We start from the raw sequence: 17,628 nt of genomic DNA, 5'->3' as shown, positions 1-17,628 counted from the left end.
GAGCCCTAAGGAAATGCTCAGAGCTGTCCTCCCCTCCACCCCAGGAGTCCAGGTTGCACATGTATGGTTACCACTTTCCCCCAGACATCTCACACCACTGTGGCAGTGAGGCCTGGGAACCAAGATGGATACCTGTGAGCATCAGGTTGCATTTCTGCAAAGTTGGCCCCAGCCCACAGGGACTTGTCTGCCTCAGCTGTGGCTAAAATAGAGGATTTGCATTTGTGTACTTTGCATAGGAAAACTGAGGCTCAGAGGGGTGAACTTGGTTGCCCAGGGTCACACAGTTAATTCATTTGGAGACTGTGGTTTCAAATTCACACAGACTGTCTCCACAGCCACCCTTCCTACTCTTACATTCTAGGTTGCTTTTTACTGAAAACCACATGTAAATGTGAACCATTGCTTAGGGGAGAGTTTAGGTGCCAGACTCTGGATTTATCTGAAAGAATAAAAATCCCCAATAGCACATCTATTATAATATCCGTGGCTTGGTCAGGGCAAGAAATTAAGCATTTGTTTAATGTCATTAGTATTGCCTGATCTCAGAACCCAGCAGGCATTCCCCCCACCACCCAACACATGTAAAGCTTTTATTTGTTTGTTTTCAGGATGGTCCCCTTTGAGAAATGTGAACAACAAGGAGAAGACATCTCACGTGTTTTCAGCATTCGGGAGACCTTACTGACCACATGGCCCATCTACAATCATGTGTGAAATACAGAGATGCTCAAGGCTTAAGCTCAAGTCAGAAAGGTCAAATCTCTCCCCCTGCCCCTGAAAAACCTGAAAAGAAGGAGAACATGCCTAAAAATTCTACTTTTCTACAACTTTGCCCTGAGTTTTCTTTTGAAGAGTTATTGGAGTTTAGATTTGTTTTCCCTTTAATCTTTTACAAAATTCCTCTTTCCAAGGGGAAATCCTAACATGTTTATGGCAACCAAGGAAATAATGCAAACCTAAGCAAGAAAAACTATAGCCATCGAACTTCTTTCTCTTTTTATTTTCTTTCATTCTTTACCTCCCAGTCTAATCAATCCTAATAGCCTGATGAGTATCTTTCCTATTCCTGTGTATAACAAAAACATGAACACACACACAGATTTTTTGTCACGTGATTCTTTTTATGCATCTAACCATTTGCACTTTGCTGTATTTTCTTTCTTAGACAAACACTGCATTGTGGACATTCCTCCAAATGGTTAGAAGATAAGTTCCTAATTTTTAGGATCTACATAATGGCATGTGATATGATTATATGGAAAGCCAATAGCTAATCCCACCCATACCTCTATTCTTAGCGTGTTTTTCCCTCTATGGATCTCATCTTCCTCTTCCTGGCTCTTGGCATGCAGGCAGAGCCAAATCAACTTCCTGGGAATAAGGGCACTTCTGAAGGTTTCAGGTCAAGAACATGGCCCAGAGTCGTACAAGTTCTCCTGGATTTTCAACATCTATTGCAAAAGCAATCAACAAATTTGAATAGAATGGTGAAGAGGACAAAGAAGGCCCCTGCTCTCAAGAACTTCTAATTATGACTAAATCATACAATAAGGGGAAAGGCTCAAGATACAAGAGAATTCAGTGTGTATCCAAAAACACAAATTGAATCAGTGATGTAGGTTTCGGTCTTCGATACAGAATCCCCCCACCCCATGGCATAGCATCCATAATTGAGTTTGAGTTCCCTTTTAAGTCTTCCACAGACCAGAGAAAGGATGGTTTAAAAATGATAGACGATGGAGGGGCACCTGGGTGGCTCAGTCAGTTAAGCGTCAGACTCTTGGTTTCGCTCAGGTCATGATCTCAGGGTCCTGAGATCGAGCCCTGTTTTGGGCTCCATGACCAGCATGGAGTCCACTTAAGATTCTCTCCCTCTGTCCCTCCCCCAGGTCACGCTCTCCCTCTCTCTAAAATAAAAAAATATATTAAAATAAATAAATAGGGGCTCAGTTGTTAAGCGTCTGCCTTCAGCTCAGGTCATGATACCAGGGTCCTGGGATCGGGCCCCACATCAGGGTCTCTGCTCAGAGGGAAGCCTGCTTCTCCCTCCCCCACTCCCCCTGCTTGTGTTCCCTCTCTTGCTGTCTCTCTCTCTGTCAAATAAATAAATAAATAAAATTTTCAAAAATGAATTAATTAAATAAATGAATAAATAAAAGTGGTAGATGATGGAAAGAAAGAGAATTGCTTGATTTCTATTTTGCTTCTGCCTTTTCTGTCAGACAATAATGATTGGAAGATAATGACTAGAGAAAGTAGATATGGATGGATATCGATACATCAGTTTCTAGCTCTATCTATCACATACCAATAGCTATTGATATGAGAGACATGAAACTCAAACTGGGTCAGGAGTCTTTAAAACACTTTTTGTGGGGCGCCTGGGTAGCTCAGTCATTAAGTGTCTGCCTTCAGCTCAGGGTGTGATCCCAGTGTTCTGAGATCAAGCCCTGCATCAGGCTCCTCCGCTGGGAGCCTGCTTCTTCCTCTCCCACTCCCCCTGCTTGTGTTCCCTCTCCTGCTGGCTGTCTCTCTGTCAAATAAATAAATGAATAAAATCTTTAAAAATAAACAAATAAAACACTTTTTTGTGGGGGCACCTGGGTGGCTCAAGTTGGTTAAATATCCAACTCTTGGTTTTGGTTCAGGTCATGATCTCATGGTAAGATAGAGCTCTGCTTTTGACTCCATGTTCAGCATGGAATCTGCTTGTCCCTCTCCCTCTCCTTGTGCCCCTCTCCCTTTCTATCTCCCTCTCAATCTCTCTCTAAAATAAATAAAATCTTAAAAAAAATACTTTTTATGTTTAGGTTTCTAATAAACAGCATTTTGAAGACACCAAGAGAATTGCAGATGAAATACATGAATGGCTATGAGGCATCTATGAAGAATGCTGGAGAAAGGACAGCTGGAAAAAGGAATGCTGGAGAAATGATATTCATCCCACCAGTCAACACATGTGTTACTTATCTACTATTTGCCAGACACCTATGATAAAATGGTGAACATAAAGACAAGAACCATGTCTCTGCATTGTAATAAAGACTTAAGGCAATGAACAAGGAAATAAAATAATGTAGGATTATAAATCGTATGAAGAATATAATGTCTTATGTGCTGCTAAGCTATACGTGAAGTGTTCCACTCAGATCTGGCTGCACACCCTCAGTTGAAGGCTGACAAACTAGAATATACCTAAGGAGATGGATATCCATGCTAAAGAATCTGGGAGACTTGACATTCAAGAAAGCAAAGAAAGAAATGATGTCATGTGGAATAGAAAATTCATAGGTAATGTGACCCTTGTCTTTCAATCCTTCAACAACTGTCATATATATAATCTCTTTTTATATATGAAATCATATTTATGTATATATATATATATATATATATATATAGACACACACACATACATTTAAACACACACATACGCATGCATATATGACAAGGTTCTGATTATTAGAACTATATATATATATATATATATACATATTAGATTATGTATATATATACATATATATACACACACATACATATTAGAACTATATATATATATATATATATATATACACACACATACATTTAAACACACACATACGCATGCATATATGACAAGGTTCTGATTATTAGAACTATTTGCAAGCGGACCTCTCTGCTTTGGGAGACAGTATGCACTCTATCATTGGAGGAAATAAAACTGAAGTAATAGGACCGCCCTGGAATGTTGTGGAGGGGGTGTGTATGTAACCAATAAAAATAAAACCACACCTACACTTTACTTCCTTCCCCTTCTAAATGGAGCCTAGGAGAAAGAATCTTAGTCCAAGAACATACAGTCAAGCCCCTGGAGTGGTGGCGTCACCCTGAGCATGGATGGGAAAAGCCTGGGATGAGTACATTTCTTCACATAAGAAAGGGAAAAGAATTTGTTTTGATTCTGACTGGGAAAAGTTCTAGAAGAGAGGACAAAGAGGAAAATAAAATTAAAGACAGAGATAACAAGTGTTGATGAGGACATGGAGAAAAAGGAAGGCTTATTTCAGTCGTACCTCAGAGATATTGTAGGTTTGGTTCTGACCACCACAATAAAGTGAAGGTCAAATGAATTTTTGGTTTCCCAGTACGTATAGAAGTTAGGTTTACACTATACTATTAAGTGTGCAATAGCATTATGTCTGAAACTATATATACATATATATATATATATATATATATATATATATATATATATATATATATATATCTTAATTTAAAAATACTTTATTGATTAAAAATGCCGAGTATCATCTGAATTTTCTATGGGTCATAATCACCGATCGCAGGTCACCAAAACAAAATAATAATGGAAGAGTTTGAAATGTTGTGAGAATTACCAAACTTTGACACGGAGACATGAAGTGATCAAATGCTATTGGAAAAATGACACCTATAGACTTGCTTGATGCTGGATTGACACAAACCTTCAATGTGTAAAGAAATGCAATCCAAAAATCACAATAAAGCAAAACACAATAAGATGAGGTATGCTTGTATACTGTTAGCAGAAATGTAAACTGGTTCAGCCACTTTGGGAAACAATACGGAAATTCCTCAAAAAATTAAAAAATGGGCCTACTATATGATTCCAGCAATCCCACTTCTGGGTATATACCCAAAAGAAATGAAAACAGGACATCAAAGAGATATATACATTCCTATGTTAATTGCGACATTATTCACAAAAGCCAAGACAAGAATGGATAAAGAAGATGTCACACACACAAACACAATTGGAATTCAGCCATGAGAATGAAGGAAACCTGCTTTTTGTGAAAAGATGAATGGATAGGCCAGTGATGGTTATTAAGGAGGCACATATTGCATGGTGCACTGAGTATTATATGCAAATAATGAATCATGGAACATTGCATCAAAAACTGGGGATGTGCTGTATGGTGACTAATATAACAAAATAAAAATTATTAAAAAAAAAGAAAAACACAAATTAAAAAAAAAAGATGAATGGACCTTGAGGATACTAGCTAAATGAGATAAGTCAGAGAGAAAACAAAAATAATGCATGATATTACTTATGTGTAAAATATGAAAAGGCAAACTTGTAAAAAGTGAGAGTAAAATATTGGTTGCCAGGGGGTTGGAAATGGAGGAATAGGAAACATGTTAGTTAAGGGTAGAAACTTGCAGCCAGTAGTAAATAAGTCCTAGAGATCTAATGCACAGTGTAGTGAATATACACAATAGTACTGCATTGTAATAATCAAACTTGTAAAGAAACTAGATCTCAAGTAGTCACACCACAAAAAAAGAAACAGTAATTATGTGACGTGATTGAGGTGCAGTAACTACAGTGGCAATCATCTTACAATATATAAATGTACCATGGGAGACTATGGACTCTGGGAAACAAACTAGGGCTTCAGAGGGGAGGGGGGTGAGGGAATGGGATAGGCTGGTGATGGGTATTAAGGAGGGCACGTATTGCACGGTGCACTGGGTGTTATACGCAAGTAATGAATCATGGAACTTTACATCAAAAACTAGGGATGTACTGTATGGTGACTAACATAGTATAATAAAAAAATATTATTAAATAAAAAAATAAAATAAAAAAATAAATGTACCAAATCCATACACTGTACGACATAAACTTACACAATGTTATGTGTCAGTCATATTTTAAAGAAAAAAGGAGAAAAGAAGAAAGAGGAGGAAGAACATCTGTAACCTGAGTTGATGAAATGGTCCATGGACTGTCTGAAGAAGAGTTAAGTCTAACATTCAATCTTAATTTGTTAGTAGAGCTGATTTCAGAAAATACCTGTGTGTGCATACATATGTATGTATTTGTGTGTGAATGAGTGTTTAAATTAGGAAACAGGACTGAGACCCTTATTTATATTGATGTGGAAAAATAGGAACAACAAAGTTTTATTCATTCATCTATTCATTTCATTTATTCTTTCATTTAACAAATACAAATGAGGCACCTATAATGTTTCATGAAACTCAGGTCTGCAGGTTTTTAGAGCTCATATGCATTGATCTAAGATGATACTGATTCTAAGATGCATCATTATTTTATGTAACACTAAAAGAAAAAAGTGTTTCCAATTAGACTACAACTTTAACTGTAAGTTTGATCTCACTTTCAGACATGTTAAAATGTAAAAAAAAAAAAAATGTGCATCTTAGAATCCATGAAATATAATAGTTCTATTTCTTCCAGGCTCTGCTTGGAATAACATATGTTAGGTATAGCTGTTACATTTTTAAGAAGGAGCTGATGAAAAGGAAGTTTTCCAGAGAACACTGATATTTGGATAGAATCAAAAACAGAAAAGTCGAAGAAAAACATACATACAACATGAATACAACCAAAGCAAGAATGTAGAGCTGGAGATGCCCCTAAGTATTCTCAGAAATCTTCCCAAGGGCCTGGTCCTTTCTTTAACTCGTAAAGTAGGGGTTTCAACCAAGACCCATGACAACTTTAGGAAATATAGGGAAAAGATATCCCAAAAGAGTATGATGTAGAATCGTGCTCTGCAGAATGTTTAGAAAGATAATATTTGTTTATCAAAGAAGTTTGGAAAAGACTGAATTACAACAAAACTGAGATAGGATTATTTATTGCAGGAGTTTTCAGAACACTTTATATGCAAATGTATATTGTAACCAATATACAAAGAAGTGGTTTTCCCAGTTTTTTAAAAACTTTTTGAGATCATACACTAAATATTAACACATTTGGAATCTTTGTTCTGGAAAACACCAAACCATTACCCATTGACATAAAGTATAACTACGTAGCTTTGTTCAAGTGGTATTTTACCCAGAAACCCATTGTGTGCATTAAAGCGGAGCTGCTCTGATTTGAGGCAAATAGAAGGCTACAGGAAGGAAGAGGCAGAGCCTTGGAGGTTTAGGCCATCTCACTGGCCCCAGCGGAGCCCTTGAGTCCTCCCCAGGGATGGTTAAATTCTACAAATCAAAGTTTGGAATAATGCAACTTCTAAGGTTCCTTACAATAATGTGCTGAAGTTGCCTCCGATTGATTCTTGAGTGCCCATTCTGCTCCTATCTTCCCAACTCCAAGGTCAATGGTATCAAATGTAGCGTGAAACCAGCCATCATGGGAATATTTACACCACAGAAATGGGCAAACACCACAAATCAGAGTTTGTTTCTCCAGAGAGTCAATTTTCCAGCACACTACTGCTTGAGATTATGAGTCCGACCTACCACAAATTTTGAGGTGAGAGAAAGGGCAGAGGTTGGGGACATGGCCATGGCTGGGACTATTTTTATAGAGAGATTCTTTCCCATTCTTCTTCCAGAATGCCTTCCTTATTCTGATTTCAGTCTATTTGGACATAAAGAGCTTTCCTTACATGTTTTTGCTGCCAGGTTTTCTTCTTGCTTTCAACTTCTATTCTATCTGTTCCAAGACACAAGGCTGAGAACTCATCAGGGGTTTTAAGAGTTACAGAAAGAACTACCAAATTCACACACATAAATATTTCCTTAATCGAAAATTTTCAAAAGCATGAGACGATGTATGAAGGAATTACGTGAGATAGAAATTATCATATTCAAAACAGCTAGGAACCATGACTACCACAACTATACTCTAGCTTGTATGGTTTGCTGTGTCATTTCAGTTGTCTTCTTAGACCCAGTCTGCTCAGGCTGTTACAAAAAAATACCACGGACTGAGTGGCTTAAATAACAGAAATTTGCTTCTCTCAGTGACAAAGGTTGGAAGTCCAAGATCAAGTTTCCAGCAGAGTTTGGTTTTGATGAGGACTTGCTTCCTGGCTTGCAGGTTGCTACCTCTCACACATGGGGAAGGGGAAATCTCTCTCTTCCTCTTCTTATAAAGTCACAGGTCCTATTGGATTAGGGCTCCACCCTGAATAACTCATGGAACTTTAATTACCTCTTAAAGATTCTATCTCCAAAATCAGAGTTAGAACTTCAACATATGAATTTGCGGGGTGGAGGGGAATACGAGTCAAGCAAACTGCAAGGTTCCTGAGGAGAGAGCATAGCTTAGCTATCTTTCTATTTCAACAAACCCCCTACAGTGTGGGATATGCTACAGGTGGTTAAATACATGGTGACTGAGAAAGGACTTTCTTCCCCCTAGTTTCTTGTCTCCATGCCCACTGCTCTTTTCTAGATAGACTTTGAGGGTAAAAAGGAATGAAGATACAGAGTCCCAGAGAAGAGAAGTGATTTGACCTAGAAAAGTGATTTTACCTACTTCCTGGCCCATTGTAAGAACTGAATAGAATCATTAACTGGTGGACTGAATGTCCCAAGTCATCCAGTGAGTAGGGACAGTTCTTAGGGGTAATAGTTATGTCTTATTTATTTCTGTTTCCATAGTGTTTAACATAGTACCAGGTTCAGGTGCTCAATATATTCTAATTAATTGTTTGTGACAATGGTGAAGTCTCTTTTACCTTCTTTGGTATAGTTAGGTCATCTGTACAACGGGAGTAATAACGCCTTAAAGGCAGGAGACTATACTAACTGATTTTTTTGGTCTAATTTAGAACAGAGCTCTCTGCTTCTCATCATTAACAGAAGAGAAGATGATGCAGTATAGGGAGGAAGTTAAAGGGAAAAGCAAGTTCCTTTCCTTTTCCTGCATATCACAAAACTGTCCTGTTCCAGGTCTTTATTCCCTGCCCCTGTTCACTGCACTCTCAGAAGGTATTTATGTGGTTATAAACTGACCAAAGAATGGTACAACTTAAGGTTAAGATGCTTTTATGTGACACAGGAAATAAAAGACAGAAATCAAAGTATATGTCTTCCTTGGATGATAAGGTTCTCAGCTATGATCTTGCCCAGTCTCTATGGTTGTGCAGCAACCCACCCAGATGAAAAAATTAAGTGTCCTTGAATCACTGCAGTCTTTTGTTATGGCTCAGCTGGACAGTGGAGAATTACAATTGTGTTTACTGCTTACACAGTATTGTGACACTCAGCAGACCAGTCTGACCTAATTTGTAATCTCCATAACCACTCACCTGCAATTATATTAGAAATATCTTTTTTCTCTCTATTTTTTCTCCCAAGAGCAAAAACCTTTAGATCTCATTTGTCTTAAATGTACCGATTGCTTCCTGGGGTCCTTCAAGAAAGAATAAAACCCAACACAGCCCAGCAAGGGTTGTTTAGAAGAGGGTGCCATTTCCTCTCACTCCAGGTTGGGAGTCCTGGACAACTGGGAATCAAGAGAGCCTGTCAACTTTATTTAATTAAAATGAAAAGAAAGAAAACCCACTTTAACATTTCTAATCAACAGGAGTCTAATGAGTCATGTTGGTTCCTGGAGTTGAGACACAGTAGGGCATTTCTGGAGCTAATTTGCTTCATTAATATTCAAAAGATGTAGATCACCCAGCATTTTCTAGGCAGCACGAGCCAAAAACATCAGAGGTAAAGTTTTATTTCGGATGTGATGTTAAACAGATGTTCCACAATGAACCAACTATAGTATCTAATATAAAATGTCCATTGGAATAATTATCTTATTTCCTGCCTCAATCCCACTTTCAAAATGGATCTGTAACTCTTACCTCTAAGATTTCTCTTCGTCTCAAATTTTTAGCTTTGACACTGATGCTACTAAGACAACAGTGCCTGGCTTTGGCATAGTGGACATTATTTGACCTTTGGAGCCCATTAGCCTGGGTTCAAATTCAGGTCTATTCAACTTCCAGGTGATATATTTTTTTTAAAGATGCATTTCTTTGAGAGAGAGAGAGAAAACATGTGAGTGGGGGAAGGGGCGGCAGGACAGAGAATTTTCAGCAGACTGCCTGCTGAGCATGGAGCCCAATGGCAAGGACTAAATCCCAGGACCCTGAGATCATGGCCTGAGCCAAAATCAAGAGTGGGATGCTCAACCGACTGAGCCACCCAGGCACCCCATTCCAGGAGATATTTTTAAAAACAATTTAGCTAACTTGTCTTTTGTTCAGTATTTTATAAATATTTGTGAAACACCTTTGTGCTAAGCATGAGAGCATGGGAGAATTGAAGCATTATGAACCTCAGTTTCCTCATCTGTAAACTGGAGGCCATATGTTATGCTTCACAGGACTGTGATGCCAATGAAATGAGACAGGATAAAGAAGACAAAGCAAGAAGACTGGACATCCAATAAATGTTAGTTTTATCTTCCCCAGCCCAGGATCACCCATACAGCTAACTATATTCAGGCACTTAATTGCAAAGTTGTGATTTTTGGTACGGAATTGCAAGGTTGACAGGTAGGGTTTTAAGAGCCAATCTATGGAGTCTAGATAAGTAAAACTCTCTGTGAGGGGGTAACCTAGACTTTGTTGTCATTTGATCTAACAAATTACAAGTCAAGTACTATGAATCCATGTTAATTCTATAAACAACTTGTCCTTAGCACAGGATCTTACATATAGTATGCATTCAGTAGATGGTTTCATAAATAAGAATGACCCAACTAGAGAAAGAGAGTGAATTACATCTCTGCATAATAATAATAATAATAATACTCTACACAATTTACAAAGACTTTACATTCATTCACTTAATTCCTGCATGTTTATGTATATATACGTCTATACACACTCACACAGATCTACTATGTTTAAACATAGTTCTAGACACTGGAAATACTTAGTAAATAAAACAATGTCCCTGTCCTCACAGAGCCCATTTCTAGCGAGAAAAACAGGCAGTAAGCAAAAAGAACTAGAATGTCAGGTAGTGAATGATAAGGAAAGAAAATGAAATACTTTGGGTACCTCATACATTCCTGTCCCAGAGTCTTTTTGAAGGAAACTAAAATCATATGAGCAAAACTAAAGAAAACTAAAATAATATGATAGGAAAGAGAGGTATGTGTTATTTTTTGACAAGATAGTCAGGAAAGAGGGCCTCTGAGAAACTGTTGCTTAAATGAAATCCACAGGCTAGGCTAAAAACTAGGGTAAGAACATTGCAGGAAAAAGAAACAGCAGGGCTGGGACCCCAAAGTGAGAACAAGATTTGCATATTTATTTTTTGTTTTTGTTTTTTTTAAAGATTTTACTTATTTATTCGTCAGAGAGAGAGAGAGCACAAGCAGGGAGAGCAGCAGGCAGAGGGAGAAGCAGGCTGCCTGCTGAGCAAGAAACCTGATGCAGGGCTTGATCCCAGGACTCTGGAATCATGACCTGAGCTGAAGGCAGAGGCTTAACCAACTGAGCTACCCAGGCATCCCAAGATTTGCATATTTGAAGAAGAGCAAGGTGATCTGTGTGGCAAGATGGGAGGGAAAGTAGAAGAGAGGGCAGAGGTGGTGGCAGATGAGGACCAACCCTAGTAAGTCATGGTGAGGATTTTAGATTTGATCCTTTATGTGATGAGATGATAGTATGCAAGTGTGGCCCCAACAACTCCTCCCCTCCTTGTTTACACATGTCATTCTTTGAGAGGTGAAGCTAGTTCCCGTGCTCTTGTATCTGCGCTGGCCATGTGAGAGCTCTGACCAGGAGAACAGGTAAAGCGAAGTTCTGGGACTTCGAGTCCAGGCCTCAGAAGGACTAGCAGCTTTGCTTCTTTCCTCTTTGAGTACTGGGAACATTTTCTCTCAGAACCCAGCTGCCATGTCACATGGAGAGGCCACATGAAGAATTCAGTTGGTATGGTCAACAGCCCAGTGAGCCTCCAGCTGACAGCAACATCAACTTCCAGGCATATGAAGGAGCCATCCTGAATGTTCCATACCAACAGAGCCCCCAGAGGACCCCAGTCAACACAGAAGGGAGTAGAGGAAAGGCCTAGTCAATCCACAGAAACAGGGAAGATACTAACATGATATTGTCTTAATTTATGAAGTTGTGAGGGTACTTTGTCATACAATAATAGATAACCAAAACAGATGAGAGGCCATTAGATATAAACTTCATTATAATATTTAATTAATTTTCACACTATCCCTAAAAGGTAGGCTTCATTATAACAGGTATACCTTGGAGATAATACATATTCAATTCTAGAACACTGCACTAAAGCAAGTCAAACAAATTTTTGGTTCCCCAGTGCATATAAAATTATGTTTACACCATTCTGTAGGCTAGTAAGTGTGCAATATCATTATGTCTAAAAAATGGACATATCTTAATTTAAAAATACTTTATTGTTAAAAAATGCTAGCCATCATCTAACCTTTCAGTGGATCATAATCACTGATCACAGATCACCACAACAAATATAATAATAATGAAAAAGTTTGAAAAACTGCAAGCACTACCAAAATGTGACACAGAGATACAAAGTGAGCAAATGCTGTTGGGAAAATGAGCCAACAGACTTGCTCAATGCAGGGTTGCCACAGACCTCAGTGTGTAAAAAACACAGTATCTTTGAATCATAATAAAGCAATCAAACAAAGTAAACCTGTAGCCCCTATTTTATAGGTAAAGATATAGAAGTTAAATATGACTTGCCAAAAGTCACAAACTAGCTGAAAGACAGAGTCTGGCCTCAAATACAGGCCTTCTGTAGAGTTCCTTCCCTCAGGTATAGCTGAACATCGATCCAACAAAACAGAGCCACCTAAATTCCATAGACGTAATGGATAATTCCAGATGCTCCATTAAGCACATTACTATATACCTGAAACGTGCCTATTAAAGTATCTAAAATTTAAATTTAAAGACAGAATTCTTCTACCATCTGCATCAGACTATTTAATATCCAGACTAAAATCACTCTGGGGATGTGAATATGTGAGATAACTGAAGACAATGTCTACCAAATGCTTTGTAGCTGAGGGAAAATAAATGAACGAATTCATGAATTAGCCTCTGCTTATTCTGAAATTCCAAAAAGTCAGTATTAGTCATCTACGTTAGGGACTTCCATTTTGAACAGACACTTCTTATTTGAAAATGTAAGTGAAGCTATTCCTGGGGGGGGGGGGGGCGGAATGCAAGACTTATGAAAATTAAAAGGTGTGAAGAGTAACTAGGGTTAGAAAGTTAGGTTAAGAAATCAACATTCAATTTGTTTGTTGAGAGGGTAAACTGAAAATAAATACATGAGTGTATTTTCCTTCTTTCTAGTGTACCAGAAAACATAGAGAAATATAAATGCAATTTCTGCCACATGCACTGTGCTAAAAGCTTTCGATGTAGTGCTCCTTTTTCTCAATACAGCATCTAGGTGCAGGGGATGCTCATATTACATGGAAAATTGCCTAGTGCATAGCAGCCCTCAAAAAATGTTCATCTGTTGGAAATGTCCCTCTTCTAAGACTTAGTTTCTTCATCTGTAGAATGAGGATGTGGTCCAAGACGTAAAGTAACATTACTACCTTTAAAGTAACTAGTAGTGGACACTTTCCATCATGACACTTTTCCTTTGATCCCAGACTCCACGTTAGACCATTTTTTGAAACAGTACCTTGAATCTTCTACCAGTTACTCACAATTGGCCCTTGAGGAGGAACCATTTATCCTTTGCTAGGCAAGTATATACTCCTCTCCAACCTCTGAAATTTATGACTCCATGATCTCAAAACCATGGAAATCCTTAACCCAAATTCTACTTAAAATGTTGTCCCTTTAACAAAAGAAAATGATTTTAACAGCAACTGCACCAAACTACCCACCATGGACTGAGCCGGGTGATTAATTACTTAAGTACTAATTATCACTTCATTCTTCACTGCAGTGTTTATAGCATCTTCATATATTTAGCATGTAGAAAGCACTTTAGCTCTTTTGAATGACAAGGTGAGCATAAGTGCCTCTCTATTAAAATTGTCTCTATAATTTGTGAGTCATAACAAGTCATCTTTTTATCTAGACTTGAGTCATCAAACTACAAAGCCACTAGATATAAAGGGGTGGGTGGCAGAGGGCAGGGGAGAATACTAGTAAATAAAAGCATAGCCTTTGAACAGTACCAACTATGTGCAAAACATTGTGTTAGGCTTTTAGGGAGTTCAAACCAGAGTATGAAAGTGTCTATTCTTCAGGAACCCATTGTCTAGATGGATAAATACCAATGCCAGTACTCGTTGTACTAAATATCAGATATGTAGCAGAATAGGCTGCAGAGATGTGGAGGACAGAAAGGTTAATGTGGGTTGGGGCTTGGACAAAGAACTTAAAGACAACCTCTGGAGGATAGAGGACCCATTTATGTAACCTGTAGCATCTAGCTAAGTGCCTGGTACATAGTAGATGCGAAAGGAATATCTGGAGAACTCAACAGACATAAGACTCACTCAGTCAAGTAAAGAAGAGGACACCAGAGTTGGGTACATAGCAAAAGCCAGGCAGGGGTGGGTGCTCCTGGTGAACTCTGGAACACAAAAGGCGGCCTGGAGCAGGAAGTACAAAAGGTAAGAAGAAAATAATTCTCTTTCTAAACTCCCTCCTTTTAAAAATCTTACCTATGGCTCAAAAACACCTTTTGTGCCACAGACTCCCATTTGTTACCTAAATTCCACTCCAACAAAGTTTTGCACCCTCCTCTGAGACAGGCATGGGACATCTCCCTTGGAATATCCCACCCGCTCCTCGAGGTCGAGTAGTCTAAAGCTCTTCTCTTGAACTCCCTCCTGATCTTCCTTTCTTTGATATTGAGAGCACCATCACACCAGACTGGAACCTGTATTAGCATCTTTAACCTCCTCCTCCTCAGACATATTCCTGCTGATTCTCCATCAGTTCCTTTTGTGGTTACCCACACCCTATTCTCACTGACAGTCCCCAGTGGCACCCAAGGTTCATACCTCCCTGCATCTCCTTTGATCGATTATATTTGATTTCATGATCTCCAGCCTGGACCCAATGCAATCCCTTCTATCATATTAACCTCCCAACAGAACAACTTGTGTCACAGCATCTTTCGTGCATGCACCTATTACCCTGAGTAAGCACCTACGATATGTGCAGCTCTGAGTTTTCTGATCACCATTCCCCCATATACATACATACAGAATCAGAAATAATTTCTCCTTCTTCTTCCTTTGGATCATATTTATCTGATCTCCCCTTTAAAATTTGTGAGCTATGTGGAATCACAGTCATGTTTGTCATAGTATCACATGAAGCACCTAGCACACAGCCTTGCATACAGCTGGTGCTTAATCAGTGTTTGTGGGGGGAAAAAATGCTGAAATTAATGCTCGATGTCAGGACAATACAGCTAGAGAATTCTGAATGCCAGGCTAAGGTATTTGGCTTTCATTCTATAGGAATCTGAGAGGCCTTGAAGGCCTTAGGTTTATTAACAGCCACCTGCAAACCTATGAATTAGCAAGATTGTTCTGGCATCAATAGATAGAATGATCTGAAGGGAAGAATCCTCTGAGTAGAAAGAGCCTTGATTTTCTGAAGAATTGTCATACTTCAGATGAGTGAAAATTGGTTAAGAGAAAATAATAAGTAGAAACATCAAAATGAAAATTGAGAAAAAAATAAGTCTATCACTTATAGAGTGTTCCAATAATTCTAAAGGATCACATGAAGTATTTTTCAGTTGTCTGTGGTAATCAGGCAGAGTGGATAGTGTTAATATAAAACCATCTTAAATCTTTTCTTAGATAAAGAATAGTAAAAATAAATAAGCTATATAACTATGTGATACATGAAATAAATCTGTTACGTCAGGATCTCTCTCTCCCATACACTCATCATCATCTAAGACTAGAAAAGATACATTTAAAAAGTGGTTTAGCTTAATTTGTTTGTCCTGACCATCAGGTGAGAGCGGTATATGTGAATATGGGAAAGGTTACAGAAAATCCTTAAAGAAAAAAGTTAAACTAAGATCTGCAGATGTGCTATAGAATGTATCACCAGACTCCAGGTGAATTAGAAAGCTGTACCATCCCCATAGTCACACGACAGGTGCACTGGGCCAAAAGCTTCCTCACTGATTCATCACCTTGGCCACGAAACTTGGTCCTTCTCTAGGGAACTAGGTGAGTATAAGAGTGAATGAAGATTCCCTTCAATGTTCTGATATGAGTGATGAGAGAAAAGATATGCTGACCATCTGGGTTTGGAAAGACTCTCTTTTATCTCAAAACAAGGTTTATCAAGCTTAGGGATGCACATTTCCCAGTAACTACTTTCTAAACTACCAGTCGTTGTTGTTGTTTTTATTCAGAGATGTGCTACGACCATTTAGTTATATATAGCTATATATTACTATAGGTAAGGGGATCCAGTAGTGAACCAGACAGACTTGATCCCAGTCCTCATGATACTACAGTCTAGCAAAAAGAACAGACATCCAGTAATTCAGTACCATAAGTTGCAATGAGTGTGGTGACAGGGGAGGTACCACGGGACCTCACTGGGTAGCCAGTTGGTGGGGGGCGGGGTGGGTAGAGAGTATCCAAAAATAGCCTAGCACATCAGAAAATACCTCCTTCTGGAACTGATGTTTAAGCTGAGACCAGAGGGTAAAGAGGAGGTAGCAAGTAAAGTGGTGAGGAAACATCCAGCCAAGAAAATGCTGTGTGCAAAGGTCAAGTATTCTGAGAAACTGGAAGAAGCTCCCTGTGGCTGGAATATTGAAAAGAGGGTGCAGAATGATGAGAATTGAGAGTTCAGAATATTAAGAGGTTTAGCTGAGTACATGAAGAAATCTTCGACGTACTTAAAGCAGAGCATTGGTAGTGTCATATCTATCACTGACAAAAGTTATCTGGGAGGAAAAAGAGCGAGGAGAGAGATGAGAAGCCAACAAATGAAGATGCCACCTTCCTCTGCCATCTGGAAATAATTCCTTCAATGATGCATACATGGTCTCCCTGGTTTGTTTAAAACTACCTAAACTATTGGCCTCAAAATATCTAAACATCTTGTTAGCTTGAGAGATTATGTCTGAACTAGTAACTACGAGTTATTTTGGGTGATGCTATGAAAAAGCCAGTAGAACCTGGGGAATTCTTGTATTCATTCACTCACTGATCCAGATATGCACAAGTAATTAAGACCAAGACACAACTGCACTAACAATTCGAATACAATTAGATAACAGCTTAAACAGAGAAAGGGTTTTCAAGGCATTGGACAAGTCACACATGGAAACCTAATCCTTTTTGAGGATGTCAGAAAAAGCTTTAAAAAAAAGTGATGCCTGAGCAGTGTATTTAATAAAAATCACGGTAACGTCAATACTATGAATAACAGTATTATGAATAATTATTGATGAAGTGCTGACTGCTAAGTCACAAGTGATTTTTCTTACATTATCTTATTATTTGCCATGAGAGCCCTACAAGGTAGATATTTTTAAGTTGTTTTGCAGATGAAAGAATCAGAGACGCATAATATTAAGCAACAAGATAAATAGTTCAGCTTTTGTATCCAAATCCAAAGTCTGATCTTTTTCTACTGCACTATGCTCTTAGGATTTAATCAGGTGAACAGAGATAGAAAAAGTATTCCAGGTAGATGGGACAGTATGAGTGAAGGCATGGAGCAAAAGAGAGCATGGAACACTTAGGGAACGAATGTGATTTCTCTGCATGAATAGAAGATGCGATTGCAAATGTGGTGAGTAACTAGAAGAGTCAGATCCTGACCAGCCAACGATTGACACTTTACCCTGAAAACATCA

Source organism: Ursus americanus, chromosome 14, assembly GCF_024610735.1.
Source record: "Ursus americanus isolate L20-20 chromosome 14, mUrsAme1.1.p, whole genome shotgun sequence".
In the NCBI taxonomy this organism is placed as follows: domain Eukaryota; kingdom Metazoa; phylum Chordata; class Mammalia; order Carnivora; family Ursidae; genus Ursus; species Ursus americanus.
The sequence above is the reverse complement of the archived record's forward strand: the minus strand, read 5'-3'. Positions refer to the sequence as shown.